At 30.4% G+C, this 16,892-nt stretch overlaps 1 non-coding gene across 1 annotated transcript; it reads left to right on the top strand.

Annotated features, from left to right (window-relative positions):
- The first annotated feature begins 750 nt into the window (after positions 1-750).
- TRNAD-GUC (transfer RNA aspartic acid (anticodon GUC)) lies at positions 751-822 on the top strand. The gene has a single exon. It is a non-coding gene; the product is annotated as a tRNA-Asp (tRNA).
- The last annotated feature ends 16,070 nt before the right edge of the window (positions 823-16,892 follow it).

Below are 16,892 nucleotides of genomic sequence, written 5' to 3'. Positions count from 1 at the left end.
TGACATGAAAATCTTTGATGATATTCTCATTGTGCATCTTATGCGTTTCCATTGAAAAACTCAAATAAAAATGATGTCTGTTTATTCTTCATTTGAAAATTTATAAGTCCATTGCTAGATGATATAAACACAGTATTCAATCACTTATTTAATGCTTATTGCTATCTGAATGAAATTAAAAAAAACTTAATTGTAGAAATCAGGTTTTAGCAATACCAAGTTATGAAATAAAATACTTCAAACAAGTTTAGATGAAACTATTTTTCATTAGATTTAAATATGTTTAATGAAATGGTTTTAGATTTGTTTTTTATTTGATTTTTTATTTTTCTTTAATTTTTTTTAAACTTTTTTCTACATGTGTTGGAGGACATTTTCAGCAACTAATTTAAATGTTGTAAGTCGATTTTATTGTTTATTTGTATTTTTTATTTTTTTAAAATCTTTTTTCTTAGAAGGCAGTCGTTTTTTTTCAACATTTGGCTGTTTTGAAATGTTTCTTTCTAAATGGACGATTAAATAACATTTTTTTATTAAAAATTTCACTTTTACTAACCCATTCTTTTATTTTAACTGGAATGGGTTGAACGTAAAACCGATTGCTCGTTCTAATACACAAATAATAGAGGATGCTGTCTGGTAGGAAGAAATTTCTACATGTTTTAACATATTCGAGATACAATAAAATAAAAACTATATTAACTTAGAAGTATATTGATTAAGGTTTAAAACTCATTTGACATCCATGATTCCTCGGTAGTATAGTGGTCAGTATCCCCGCCTGTCACGCGGGAGACCGGGGTTCGATTCCCCGCCGGGGAGGATATTTTTTTATGTCTATTTTTTTATTTATTTATTTATTTTTAAATATTTAATACATAATATATATTCACAGCAGTACGTTTTATATTTTTAAAGTTTACAAATTCTTTCAAATTGTCAAACATAACATTTTTTTTTCATAGTTTAATAAAATTTTATGTTTATTCTCCTACTTCTTGTAGTAATCAATCCTCGGATTGGTTTGCAGCAGTTTTCCTCCTCCAGGCAGTTCTATCTTGTGCAAAACTTTGTTTCCATGTACGTTTTTCACCCAACATTCTGTCTGGTTTGATCAATATATCCTAATCTTGGTCTGCCTCTTGCATTGTTTTCTTCAACTCTTCCCTCTGTTATCGTGTGAAACAAAATGTTATGCCATAGTACATGTCCTACCCTGTAATACAGTGTTTCTCAACTTGGGGGTCGGGGTGATATGAAACAGGGGTTGTGAAATTAGCCTACAACTTCACATGTAAATAATAATGAAATCATTTTATGAGAAAAAAAATCATTTATTGTAAACATTTTACGACCCCTGTTTCATATCACTACACCTCCCAATCTGACTTATGGTCTTACGTTGCTTCCCATGCCTCATAGCGGTGTTGCCCCGGGAATAATCATGCAGAAGAATTACTCCTTTTGATCAATGTAAGGTGTTTCATCCTTATTGAGATTATTTTCTAATCGACATTGATTGTATACTATTCTTATAAATAACCACGTTAAATTGGATCTTTACAATTCCAAAAACATCAAAACAATGATAAGTTTTACTAGCTGATAAGAAGGTTTTAAATGTCTTTTAGTGGGGGAACTAGAATATTTCCATCCCTTTTTCTTGAGAATTCCGGTTCAAAATGATGAATCCATCACGAGTTATAATGTGATCATTAACTTCTGCTAAAAATCGTCGTTTTGTTCCTTGCAAATGTAAATTCAGGTCTCTTTGTAATTTTGAGCAAACTGTCTCAGACTTGAACATATTTTGGGGGTAATTCAGCTTCTTATGGATAATGAAATGAACAGTGCCCATATTTGTTCTACAAATTTCATCAATTTCCTACATTTTTATTATTTTTAATTTTACTTATATTTATAAGTAAACATCTAAAGAAAATAAACTAATGAGATTTCTTTTAAAAGTTTCTCTATATGTTGATATTTTTTTAGAAACACACAGAAGCAGATTGTTTTAAAATGATAAAAGATGATCTGTATATTTAGATTTTAGCACAACCAGAGATGAAAAACCCATTTTGCAGAGGTAAGATGTGGCAAAAGGGATTATATTTTCAATGTTTGTGATTGAATTTCCATATTTATTTTAATGAGCAAGCCAAAACATATCTAAATCTTCACATGTGAAATGTTGCTGTAACATTTTATAAGCAGACATTTTAATGAGCTAGTCGTGAATCTCAACTGGTAACTTAGCTATTATTTGCAACAACATTTTCACTAAATGGATTCAGTACCTGTCTCTTCAAGAAATCATTTTTATCTTTCAGAAAATACTCCAGTAATTGAATTTTTAGCTCATGTAAATTCATCATGTTATCAAAATTGTAGTGAGTAATAATGTCTTCTTAATTGAAATTTTTCTCAATATAATCAGAAGTGAGTGGAATCAATCAAAATTTTTGCTTTGAAGGTAAATAAGGCAGACATCAAGAAGCATGAACTTTGTTTGTCATTAATAAAATATTTTATATCACGTCCTTGTAAATTAACATTCAAGTCATTTAAATGTGAAATTCATCAGCTAAGTAAGCCACCAGCAACATATACTCCTTATTCTGCATAAACATTGAAAATGGCATTTGTTTATCCTCTAAAAATGTTATTAATTCATCTCACAATTCCAATAACCATGTTAACACTTTACCCCACGATAACCATCTGACTTATGCATGGAAAAGAAAAAAATTTTTCTTTTTGCCCATTTCATTGCATAGTTTAGCAAACAGCCTATTCTATAATGGTCAGTTTTTATTAAAATTAACCGTTTTTACAGTTTTACAAAGAATTTTTTTGAGATTTTGTGGCATATATTTTGTGTCAAGAGCATGTCTGTGAAGTACACATCAAGTTAGAACCTGTAAATTGCTCATGTTTGTACATTTCAAATATGCAATTTCATACTTTTCGCTACCAACGCAACTAAATAGTTTTAACTAGGGCTCATTAGGTTGGTATTGGGGTGTTGCAAAATATTCATTACATAATTTTTACTTTTTATTCATGGAGCTTTTCTTTCTTTCTTCTGTTTAGCCTCCGGTAACTACCGTTTAGATAATTCTTCAGAGGATGAATGAGGATGATATGTATGAGTGTAAATGAAGTGTAAGTCTTGTACATTCTCAGTTCGACCGTTCCTGAGATGTGTGGTTAATTGAAACCCAACCACCAAAGAACACCGGTATCCACGATCTAGTATTCAAATCCATGTAAAAATATCTGGCTTTACTAGGATTATTCATGGAGCTAAAAAGGTTGAGAATCACTGCTGTTGTAGTACAAGTCTGAAGTAAAAACTTTATCATGTTTATGATCACAAAAATCATTCATTTGATTTTTTAATTTTTTTGTGGTTTTTCTACATTATGTAAAATATATTTTATTGTATGGTAATTTTATTGATTATAGTTGAATTATATATCTAATATTAACAGAAATTTTTATTTTAAGACCATATTATAAAATTATAAAACCTAAGTAACACCGAATTTAGGAAAGAGAAATATTAAAACCAGAACGTAAGAGAATTAAATCTCACTATACTACTAATGAATAATTTTTGTTAAGCTACTATGAAAGAAAATTGTAAAAGGATTTTTTTTTCTCAAAAGAAGAGACTAGTCTGTTAATGGACTCCATTTTGTTAATGAAAAAAAAAAAAAACTGGGATAATCTAATGCGACATTTTTCACGTTTTGTTATTATTATTATTATCATGCACTATTAGTCTACGTGTAAAAGCTTTTTAGTTAAATTTTATCATTAATTTTATTTAAATTAATTTCTCTTCTCTCTTTTTACTTCTTGAGTTTTAAACTATGCTTATTTTTTAATATACTCATACAGAAAAAAGGTATATTTTTATTTTTTGTTACTTTGCATTTTTTTTTTAATTTCAATCCAATAAATGATTTTTTTGTTTAATTTTGTGGCTTATAATAAGAATGTAAAAAAAAATTCAATGATTTTTATTAATTTATAAAATATTTTAATCTAAAATTATTAAAACTAAAACAAATTTGACATGTTTCTTATTTTTACGTTTTTAATATTTTGAGTTTTATTTGTGTTTTGGTTTTATTATTTCATAGATAAGTATAATAAAAATATATTAAAAGTTGTACTGTTCCTGGGAATTCCATATTGATATGATCTTTTTTTAATAAAGTCTATCAATTTAATTTTCTACAGCCTTAATCCTTTTGTATGATGGCATGAGCTAAATGAGTTTATTATTTTACCATTTGAGGAATAATACGTTGTTTATCTCATCTTGAAAACCAGAGTTCCTACTAGAATTTTTCAAATTTTTACATCTTACCATTAGTAAACCACCACTTGTTAGTTTCACTGCTGACTCAAGAAGTAAACCAGCTATCATTGAACATAATTATCATTCTTTGGCATAATCACATGATTATAATAATGCCAATTCCTAGTTAAGTTTTATTAGTTTTTATAAATACTACATCCAATAATGAAAAATTCAGCCTCTCCAGGCAGCAGCTCTGAAGAAGTTTGATTTAGAATGAAAACTAGGCTCAGAATAAGATAGATTTTTATAACTTTTATCTTGAAATAAAAGTATGGTAATTGATCTCTGTAGTTTTACAGTGTGTTCTTTAAAGTAATTTAACTTCAAAAGTTATAATTTAATATAATGCAACAAAGATGCTATAATGTTACATTTTCTCTGTATTACTTTGTGGACAGAATCTTACACACTGATTTGGGGATCAACAAAAAAGATTAACGAATTAATTCAATCTCTATGACAGGAGATAGTGTCTTGGCCTTTCATCTGGGGGTCCCAAGTTTGAATCACAGTCAGGCATGGCATTTTTTATGTGCTACAAAATTCCATTTCCATGTACAAACTTCAATTTTTTCATGAATTAATTCATCAAGAAAAAAAAAATAATAAACTGAATGTGTGTGCAGAGTCCTACTTTTCACTTACTGTTGTAGAGTCTGATTTTAGAGATATCATGATTTTATCATTACTACCAAACTATTCAGGTTTTGTTTCTAGAGAGATTTTTTTTATGCTATTATAAGCCTTTTTCTAATTATCTACTACATAGATAGAGGATAAAAGAATTTCCATCCTTTTTAGATCTTAAAAGAGGATTTTCATTTACATAATAGAAACTTGTAATCTGTAGAGAATATTATAACTCAAAACAATGATTTGCAGATATCAATTTGAATCTGTCTAATAGACCTAATAACAAAGAATTATTAAAATAATAAATTGGTACATGTTATCACTATACTAATACACATTATAATTTCTTGTATAGCATAGATATTAGTGGTCAATTAAATACTAATAACATCATTACTTACATATCAAAAAAATTTAATCTGTTTTAATTTTTCAAATAGGAAGACAATAGACTGACTATTTTTTTATTTGTTTTAATTTAATTTTTATCTTCAAAACTAAAGCATTAGTTTTTTCTTTCTTGAATTCAGTATTTTCTTTCTTGAATAAAACTAATTTGGTAGAAAACACCAGAACTGTTGTGACAATTTTCCATAAACAAATTCTCTTTCATCATGTTTTTCCTGCTCTTACCCCCTATTCAATTATTTTAACTTCCTTGAACATAATGCACCCTTCAAAGGATCCTTTCATTTCATTAGACTTGCTATCTGATGTTTATAATACGATAGGATTTTATAATTCTCCATAGATTACAAATGATTGACTGTTTCACTTTCATGCCAATCATATCTGTAAGAAAATAAAAATAAATGAGATACTTAACTGTCAGAATATAAGAATAGAAACTAATTTAATTGTTATTTATTCTCAAGATTAAGCTATACAATTTTTAATTTTTTTTAAAAAACTGTATTTTTTCACATAATATACAAATAATTATCTAATTAATGAAACTTATAATAATTTTCTTATTAACATGTTAAAATATATGAAAAAGACAGTAAAATCAAGTAAAAAATGTAACTAATATATGAGGTATGATCAAAAACTATCTGACCTTGGTATCCCTTTCTTAAAAACAGAAATACTTAATTCCTATTTAGTGTAAAGACTTGCCCTCTTTAAAGTAGGCCCCTTCTGATGTAATACACTTATACTAGCAATGTTTTTATTATTGGAAGCATTTCTTTTGATTTCTTTTCTGTCTCCTTTAAGCAGAATTTTAAGTTTAGGAAAGAGCCAAAAGTTGCAGGGAGCCATGTCTGATAAGTAAGGAGCACGCTGAAATAATTCGATCTCATTTTTGGCCAAGAATCTTGTATACATGATCTTGAGTATTGTCATGATGAACTTTTCAATGAAAATTCTCCCAAAGTTATGGTTTTTTGTGTCAAACAGAATATGTTAGCCTATGAAGAACAGTTAGTATTCTTGATTGACAGTATATGCTTGAGCAGCATATTACTGAAGAAGCATGCCTTGCTAATAAAAAAGGCACTCAACATGGCCTTCATGTTGTGAAAATTAATCATGAATATGCTCCAGACTATGCATCACAACTTATCCAAAGACTCTTGGCAAAACACAGGATTGAACAACTTCGGCACACTCCTTACTCACCAGACATGGCTCCCTGAAATTTTTGGCGCTTTTTAAGAGATTTAAAGACAGAAAAGAGATAAAAAATGCTTCCAACAATGGAAACATCACTGGGATTAGTGTACTATCAGAAGGGTGCTACTTTGAAGGACACAATTTATTGAACTAAATTGGTTAAGTATTATTGCTTTTATGAGCCAAGGTGGATACTTTTTAATCATACCTCATAATTATGTTGTAAGACTATTTAAAATCAATTCAATTAATTTACACTATTTTCCTAGTGATTCTAGTTGAAGCCACCAAAAATTAAACAATGTCGGTTATATCTGGGATCCTCACACTTTCATCTAGGGGTTGTAACTAGACAGTCAGTAATAACGTGATGATGCATAGCCTTTTTAATCTTTGCAGCAATTCCTCATCAAAGACTGTCATGTATACGGCTCCTGTTTTTCTTCTAAAATACTAGTTTATAAGTCTTTCGACTGCGCCAATGATCGACACACCCCAAAAGAATCAGTGCATCTTTTCAGTCACATAGTGGTTTTTGAAAATACTAAACAGAAACTACCAGCCTAAGGCTACAGTAATAACTGCTATAGTAAACTAAATATTGATTCTTTTAATAAAAACCAAATGTATAGTTATATAAATTGGTGAAAACCTTGACTATTACATTGGCCATCACAAGAGTCTGCAGTCTGAGTTAGACTGTTAAAATTTTTAATTAATATATCTGCTGAAGTAGCGGTCTGTTAAACTGTAATTCTTGATTAGTGGTGTATTAGGAGGACTTTGTTTTCTTATCAATTTTTGGTATTTGCTAAGGATATCTGGATGATATATAATTGGTTGCAAACCAAAGAGATCATATAAATTAAAACTTGCCCATACTGTAGGGGGCATCATTCTAAGGCAAGATATCATTTTAGTTCCCAATAAAACATAAATTCTATGTTACTAAAAAATGGTTTAATAGAATTTATTTATTTACATTCTTATTAAAATTTTACTTATTTATTTTTCATCTTTGTGTGTATATATATATATATATATATATATATATTATATTACTTTGGGTTAAGATTTGTTAGGGTAGACGCGTCTTCCCAAATCAGCTGATTTGGAAGTCGAGAGTTCCAGCGTTCAAGTCCTAGTGAAGCCAGTTATTTTTACACGGATTTGAATACTAGATCGTGGATACCGGTGTTCTTTGGTGGTTGGGTTTCAATTAACCACACATCTCAGGAATGGTCGAACTGAGAATGTACAAGACTACACTTCATTTACACTCGTACATATCATCCTCATTCATCCTCTGAAGAATTATGTAAACACTAGTTACCGGAGGCAAAACAGGAAAAAGACAGGTTGAAAGATTGATTTTATACACACCTAGTTGATCTAGTGGTAAACGTGTCTTTGCAAATCAGCTGATTTTGAAGTTGAGAGTTCCAACGTTCCCATCCTAGTAAAGGCAGTTACTTTTATACGGCTTGAATACTAGATCATAGATACCGGTGTTCTTTGGTAGTTGGGTTTGAATTAATCACACATCTCAGAAATGATCGACCTGAGACTGTACAAGATTACATTTATTACACTTCACTCATTCATCCTCTGAAGTAAAACCAGACGGTGATTTCCAGAGGCTAAAGGGAAAAAAGTTTGATTTTATATGAGATGCTTAACTAGAATCAGTGCAAAACTATTGATGATAACTTTTGATTTTTTCATAAATAACAATACTTTCCTTGAAAGCATTTTTAATTATTAAAAACAAATATATAATTTGTTTTTAAAAATTTAAAAAAAAGATTTCTTTTTTTAGGTGTGAAACCCTTCAAAGAGAATTTTTATTTACTGCGTTTTTTTTAAATTTTTTACCTTTTATCACTTATCAACTTCCTTTTCATTCCTCTCCTTGTGCTGTACCATGCCAATACCTTCAACACTTGATTTACTAGTAAAGATTACATCATAATTTCCAATAATTTTACATTACTTCAAATTTGTAATCTATGTTACAACTTTATTTTTCAATACAAATTTATGGATTTCAACAACTAAAAAAAAAATTAATTTTTACAATAATTTTGATCAAGTAGTTTACATCAGTTCTGGTCTAAAATTAGACAGGGTAACACAACAGTTTTGCGTACTTTTTCTAAATATATACTGTAATATGTAATATTGTGATGCGATGTGTTTTTTAGGTGTAAGATTAATGAAACTTGATGTGGATCATTTTCATTCCTTGATGATACTGGTACATTGATGCAGTGAAACACATAGAAACAATATTCCTATGACTAACTATATTCTTGTCTTTTTGTCTTCAGTCATTTGACTGGTTTGATGCAGCTCTCCAAGATTCCCTACCTAGTGCTAGTCGTTTCATTTCAGTATACCCTCTACATCCTACATCCCTAACAATTTGCTTTACATATTCCAAACGTGGCCTGCCAACACAATTTTTTCCTTCTACCTGTCCTTCCAATATTAAAGCGACTATTCCAGGATGCCTTAGTATGTGGCCTGTAAGTCTGTCTCTTCTTTTAACTATATTTTTCCAAATGCTTCTTTCTTTCAAAAGCACCACATTTCAAAAGCTTCTAATCTTTTCTTCTCAGATACTCCGATCGTCCAAGTTTCACTTCTATATAAAGCGACACTCCAAACATATACTTTCAAAAATCTTTTCCTGACATTTAAATTAATTTTTGATGTAAACTAATTATATTTCTTACTGAAGGCTCGTTTCGCTTGTGCTATTCGGCATTTTATATCGCTCCTGCTTCGTCCATCTTTAGTAATTCTACTTCCCAAATAACAAAATTCTTCTACCTCCATAATCTTTTCTTCTTCTATTTTCACATTCAGTGGTCCATCTTTATTATTTCTACTACATTTCATTACTTTTGTTTTGTTGTTGTTTATTTTCATGCGATAGTTCTTGCATAGGACTTCATCTATGCCGTTCATTGTTTCTTCTAAATCCTTTTTACTCTCGGCTAGAATTACTATATCATCAGCAAATCGTAGCATCTTTATCTTTTTAACTTGTACTGTTACTCCGAATCTAAATTGTTTTTTAACATCATTAACTGCTAGTTCCATGTAAAGATTAAAAAGTAACAGAGATAGGGAACATCCTTGTCGGACTCCCTTTCTTATTACGGCTTCTTTCTTATGTTCTTCAATTGTTACTGTTGCTGTTTGGTTCCTGTACATGTTAGCAATTGTTCTTCTATATCTGTATTTGAACCCTAATTTTTTTAAAATGCTGAACATTTTATTTCAGTTTACGTTATCGAATGCCTTTTCTAGGTCTACAAACGCCAAGTATGTTGGTTTGTTTTTCTTTAATCTTCTTCTACTATTAATCTGAGGCCTAAAATTGCTTCCCTTGTCCCTATACTTTTCCTGAAACCAAATTGGTCTTCTCCTAACACTTCTTCCACTCTCCTCTCAATTCTTCTGTATAGAATTCTAGTTCTCTATTAAGATTAAACTTAATTATATTCTTATGATTCCTATGATAATAATTTAGTAATAATTATATAATAATGATTTAGTAATAATTTAATAATTATTTAATTCCTAAAATAAATATTTTAAAAATATTCTTATGATTCCTATAATAATAATAATTTAGATGAAAAAAAAACTAATTCATTATAAACAGAATTTCGATTTTAACGGTAATCGGGCTAGAATTATAATTTTACATTTTTCGATTTAATTATTTTAAAGTTATACATTTATTTTAAGGTAATTTAAGGTAAATTTCATTTATTTTATGTATGTTTGAAGTTAACCGAACGAGTTTTATAGTTATCTGTTAATCGATCAAATAAATATATTTTTAACAATAATTTTATGTTTATCACTACATTTAAGCTAAAAGATTTTTAATTAAAAAAGACAACAAAAACAAACATGTATGTATATTAAAAAGTGTTAAATACTTTTCATCTCTATATATATTTTATTATTATTATTATTATTTTTTGATTAAAATCAAAGGCATGAATAGGATGTTAACTCTTTATCAACCTGTCCTTCCTCCACTGCGACAAGCAGTCAAAAAATTCTATCTCCGCTGTTTTGTCAATCCATTTTATCAGGAAATTGGAAAACGTTTTTCTGTTATATTTGCTTTATTTCTATCGAGTTGACATGAAAACACAATAAATACTTATATTCATACATTTCATACTAAGCTACAAACTATGCAGATTATTACATTCTTTTTGAATCTTTCTTCTTCAGATGTTTTGGTATCCCCCATTAAAGATGCAAAGAAAAATCTATCCTAAATGTTTATCGAAATTAAATCAGACGTAAAAAGTTTGTTGTTAAACGATAAGGAATAATATTCAATAAACGGTAACGAATCCGTTTTCCACTAAACGAAATATTTAAAAGAAGATAAGCATTTTAGTTGTTAAACAATTTACTCATGTCTAGGAATTAATAAAGGTAGATACGAATATAAAAACTTAAATAAAGGAAATATTGATGTAAAAAAATTAAATATAAAATCAGTATTTAAAGATACAATACAAAAAACGATTTTTACGATTCTTTATAAAATGAAAAATAAGAAAAATAAAAACTACTGAAAAGTAAAAAATATATAATTTTTTTTCCGATAGTCCAAGTGTAAATATAGAGTAAACCATTTAAACTGTCCTCTTGAAATAACCACTACACCCTAAATTCATTCATACAGGGTATGAAAAGACAAAAATCTATCTAAAGACAGAGATAATATACCCTTTCAAGGAAATATCTCCTACGTTAAAAAGAATTCAGATGAGATAAACATCTTTTTTTAAATAAGTTTTACAGAAAGCCCCGTAACAAATTTAAAATTACATAATAGTATATGGAATTATTCCTGAATTTTAAAAGTAAATTTTTTCCTTCTTTGCTATTTATTGAGATTTTTACGATGAAGAACGGAGTCTGCCAAGGTGGAATTCACATCCTTCATTCGGACAACGTATGATACCTAGGATTTCATTTGGACCGCCGCCTAACATTGGAAAATCACGAACTAATTACTAAGAAGGAGGTCTGTGTTGTTCTTAAGTAACAAACTGTTGTGTAAGGAATTTTTAAAACTAATATTGGCCTACGGAATTTAAGTTTGGGAACGGCAAGCAATATCAATATCGAAATCATCCAAAGGTTCCAGAACAAAGTGCTGAGGAACATATCGGAGGCACCATGGTTTGCAAAGAATAAGGAGATTCACGATTACCTACGGATGCCATCTATTCATGAAAAAAAATCACCGGTTAAGTATATAATTAAGTTAAACACGTATGAAAACTATGTGGCTGTTAACCTATTGGATAACTCTAAAGATATGAGACGACTAAAAAGATTTTTTTTACTTATTAAACACCTCAGGAGAAACCGGTGTCCGCCTTTCGACATTACCTCAATTGCTCCCGAGTGTCGTGGCAGCAGATTGCCCCACCCTGATTCAGCTCCTACTGGAGCCGCCCATTGGGGTCTCCCCCTGGATTGCTGGAACATTCCGACTCCTTCTTCTGGATAGCTGAAATGCCTCTCCTCAGGAGAGCTATCCTTCCCGGCCCTAGCCTACAAGGATCCGGATATGCGTTGCACATGCTTTTCATCTACCTCGCACCCTCACATACCTCGAGGGTCCCCCATGCCACCACCAGAAGCACCCCGACTCCCCCACTCATGTGTATGAATGAGCCAAGGTGCCCTAGGCAAGGGGACTTTAAACATAAAACAGTTTGTTTCGACCGCAATATTTTGTCTTTTACCCCAATTTTCTCAAAAATTATTACAAATACAGTTCTGAAACTTATCTTGTTTTTAATTTTTCAGATCAGATTTCATATAAAACCACTAAATTTAACCCAAGAATGTCCCAAGAATTACAGTCTGGTTTAATTTAGCGAAGGCGCAGAAATCAAGGAGATATCTTTCGTCAGCCAACTATCGCTAATGAAACGTTTTCAAACTTATGTTTAAATGGATTTTCTTCTTTATTTCACCAGTAGAAAGTGTTCTGAAAGTTTTGTTACATTTTCGTGAAACATTAAAAAAAAAAAATCTATGTTACGCGTGTTTTTTCCCTTGTTGTGATATGCGAGTGATTTGTTACTCCTTGTGTTGGTGTTGCATGAGTTGTGTTGCGTGAGTGTGTGTTTGGATGATTCAGTTGTGATTGCGGTGACCGATTGTGGTGCGGGCGTTTCCCCCTTCCAGAAGTAATGCTGCATAAGCTATTCTCAGGAGAGGTGGAGGTTTAGTCGGTAGTGCACACAGGAACACGTACGCACTTAATAACATCTTGCGGAACCTGTTAGCGAGTTCGACACTGCTTCGGCGCCCGTAAATGGGTTCCGCCACCTCTATAAAAAAAAATTTCGTTTTAATGCCTATATAATTAATTTCGCTAATTTTTTCTTCATAATTTAATTGATGATGCTTGTTTAACAATCGAAATGCGCATACAGGTTTGAATTTTTATTTCAATTTTATTCCTTTGTATAGGGTTTTTGAACTATTTTTTAAAATTTATTTATGAATTATTTGTCATTAAGAATGGTTCAATCAGTATGCCTTATCAACTTATCAAAAAAAAAAGAAGAAAATGCCTAACGCTGTTTTTTATTTATTTATTGATATATATATACAAACCCATATACACTAAGTGCAAAATTAAAATTTATTATAGTTTTCTGATAAAACACATTAATTAGTTACTTAATTTAATTATTTGAAAGCTCCTTTTAATATTTCTCTTTACTCTTAAGAACTATAATTACACTTTTTGTAAGTCGTTAAACTAAATTGGTTAACTATTAATAATAACTATTCTCTGATTTTATATTCTAGTATTAGATTAAAAATACACTTTAAATAATCGTTTAAAACGCAAACCAATAATAATCGCATCTGCTAAATAAGCAAACAAGCAGTACTATTATTATTATTACATCGGTTACTTTAGAATTGAAAACTATCCAGTACACGAGTATTATTCGGTATTGGTATTCTCGAAGCTGTAGAAGTAAGAAATAAATAAAATGAGACGTTGAATAGAAAGAGAAACATAAAAGTGGGGGAAAGAGAAATAGAAAGTAATTTTAGACTAGAAAACGTACTTTAAAAAGTTTTGTAAATTTACGATTTTAGTTTGGACCGTTGTTTAAATGTAAGTCTAAAAGAAATGACGGCCGTAGTTGGAATCTTAAGGAAAAAAATGCCGGTTGTTAAAGAGAATTCACCTCTTATTCTAGTCTTGTTTTTTCTATAATTTTTTACTCTCCCTTTATCTCTTGTGTTATAATGCTGTATATTAAACCCGTATTGTCCGTCGTTCGCTGGAGATTTTGGTCTGTGAATACATATAAGAAACGGGTACGTTTAGAATAATAAGAGGCAGAATTTAATGCTGTGTATTTCTTTTTACGAGAACGTGCGCGCGCATATAAGCGTGTGTATGTGTGTGTATGAATGTATGTGTGTGTGCGCGCGTTTTTAAATGCAGTAACACGTTCATGCGCTCTTTTTTTTCTCATCCTCAATATAAGGATAGAGGAAAGAGAACGAGCGTTGGAGAGGGGCACTAAGCAAATGCTTCTTTTCTTGTTGCTGTTTTGTTATTATTATTTTTTTAATTTTAGTTTTTGTTTTGTCTGCATATCGTATTTTATTTCTAAAGTAGTACACTAAATATGTAATCCACTAACAATTCTCTGTACGGTAAACTTTCTCTACATTCTACAATATTATAAAAATTAACTTAGCCATAATTCTGGATAATATTTTTGTTTCATTAGTTTTAGTTTTCGTTATTATAATTTTTAAACCGTGAAAATTATACAATAAAAATACTTACCTGAATAATTAATATTTAATATCCCAAACCAACTGAGGTTATTTAAATTCCTCTGTTTATAATACTACCATAAAGCAATCACGTTTTCTTCTTTCTTTTATTTCATTCTAGCTAGTTAGGGCTCACTTCGCTTGCCCGGCAGTCTAGCCAGGAGGGTCCGACCTTGGAACGCCGACGCGTACGTTATCCTCAAGGTTATGATAAACTTTCGCATTCATATGCTCGTTCAACCATCAATCGCTGATCTCTTTCTTCTTTGGTTTCTTATTCTCGTGAAACCGGCTTACGCTTAGCGGCAATTGATGATCATCCTAGATTCGATCTCTTCTTAGAGGGTATAATAAAAATGATTGAAAGTACTACATTTAACGAAGAGGAAGAAAAAGAATGAATAATGAAAGGAGTCGTTATGTACAAAAAAGGAAAGAAAAGAGGAAATGACAAAGATGTAAGTTCACATGCTATTACAAAAGACAGAATAGTAGTAACTATATATATATATATATGTATATATATATATATAATATATATATATTACAAAAGACAGTAGTAACTATAGTAGAGTGAATGTTAAATATTTTACAGATATTCATTAAGAGATAAAAATAGTCATTTTGCTTCATTATTTGTTGCCATGGTGACAGAAAGATAATAAAGTAAAAGGATTGATTTTTATTTCCCATATAGCGCTGTAGCAGAGCTACAGCTTCAGAAGAGAAAGTATTGTAATCGGTCCAATTTGGACATAAGCAGTTTTCACAGGATCTTTTGACACAAAAGAAACCCAAACGACCGGATGGAAATTTTCCGGATGTTCATATGTACATGTTGTGTTCGGTCTTGCACACCTTATATCTCCAGAACTACTGAACCGATTTTGACCAAACTTGGTCAGATTACTTCTATATATGGTATTGATATCATTAAATTTTCAACTTAAAAGATCAAGGGCTTGAGGCTGTAGAGTAAGGTCACTGTCAGTACCTTGAGATTTTGCCTAATTAAGGTCTTATTTTTCTTAGGAACATATATTAACAATTAAAATATAATAATATCTGCAAAAACGATTTTGCAAAATCGCATTCCTACCTCAAAAAATGATCTAAATAAACTAGCGGCTGTGTCCTCAATAGTACCCCATCTCACCACAAGGAGCCTCAATATAGCACTGACACACAGATGAAGTAGTCTGTTATGATGTGATGTCACAGGTGAGCAGTACAATTAAATAAATTAATAATATTTAAGATGTAAAAATGTATTTAAAGTGATCGCTAGTACCGCCACACCCGCACGAATGAAATACGGTATGCGCGAGCACTTTAGTTAGAATCATTGACTTAAATAAACAAAAATTATTATATTTAAATAAAATTATAAATATTTTAAATTAAGTTGTGTGTGTAAGCCGTGCATCAGAAAAAAGCTGCATGATGGGAAAGTCCTACAACTGTGTTGTCAGCTCTTTCTTTCATTAATGAATATCTTTAATTGACAGTTTTATCCCCAAGGGGCTAAGCTCTGGATCTACGGCTTAAAACCTTCCTTGGGATAACAATAATTTATACTGAAAATTTGTAAGCAATCGACAGGCTGGTTTTCCCATGATGCTGTTACAAACTGACAACTATTTCATTTATATTTAAGATTTATGGTTGGTGTAATTATTATTATTAATTTTTTTATTAAATTGTTTGTACACCTTCCACCTTTTACATGTAATTGACTGTATATGTCATAAACATATGCTCTATGGTATTATTTTAATTACTAATGAAATTATGAAGGATTTAATACGTCTTCATCATCATGTAATATTCTTCTGTTGGCAAGTCCCCGGCATGATTATTGTCTCCATCTGTTTCTGTCTCGTGCAATTCCTTTCGTCTCATCATAACCTTCACTACCTTTTATGTAATTTATTAACTTCAGCCTTTACCTTCCTGTTCTTTGTTCATCTTCGATGGAACCTTTAAGTACTGTATTTATTATTCCTTCTCCACTAATTATATGCCCGATCTAATTCCCTTTCTTCCTTCTAATAGTCATCAATATTGTTCTAACTTCATTTATTCTTCTTAATACTTTAATGTTACTTACTCTGTCTACCCATTTCATCTTCTGCATCCTCCACCAGATCCACATCTCAAAAGCTTCAATCATATCTTTTTTCCTTCTTTTTCAGTATCCATGTTGCACTTCCATAAAAACGGTTACTCCAAACATAGCATTTTATCAATCTCTTCCGCAGTTTCAGAACCATGTTGCTGCAGAATAAGCTTTTCTTTCTAAAAAATGTTTCCTTTGCTGCTGAAATTCTTGTCTTAATCTCTTCTTTACTCCTCCAGTCCTCAGTTATTACTGTCCCGAGATATC

This window comes from Lycorma delicatula, chromosome 7 (assembly GCF_047948215.1).
Source record: "Lycorma delicatula isolate Av1 chromosome 7, ASM4794821v1, whole genome shotgun sequence".
In the NCBI taxonomy this organism is placed as follows: Eukaryota; Metazoa; Arthropoda; class Insecta; order Hemiptera; family Fulgoridae; genus Lycorma; species Lycorma delicatula.
Note: the sequence above shows the minus strand (reverse complement) of the source record. Positions and strands in the feature narration are given on the sequence as shown.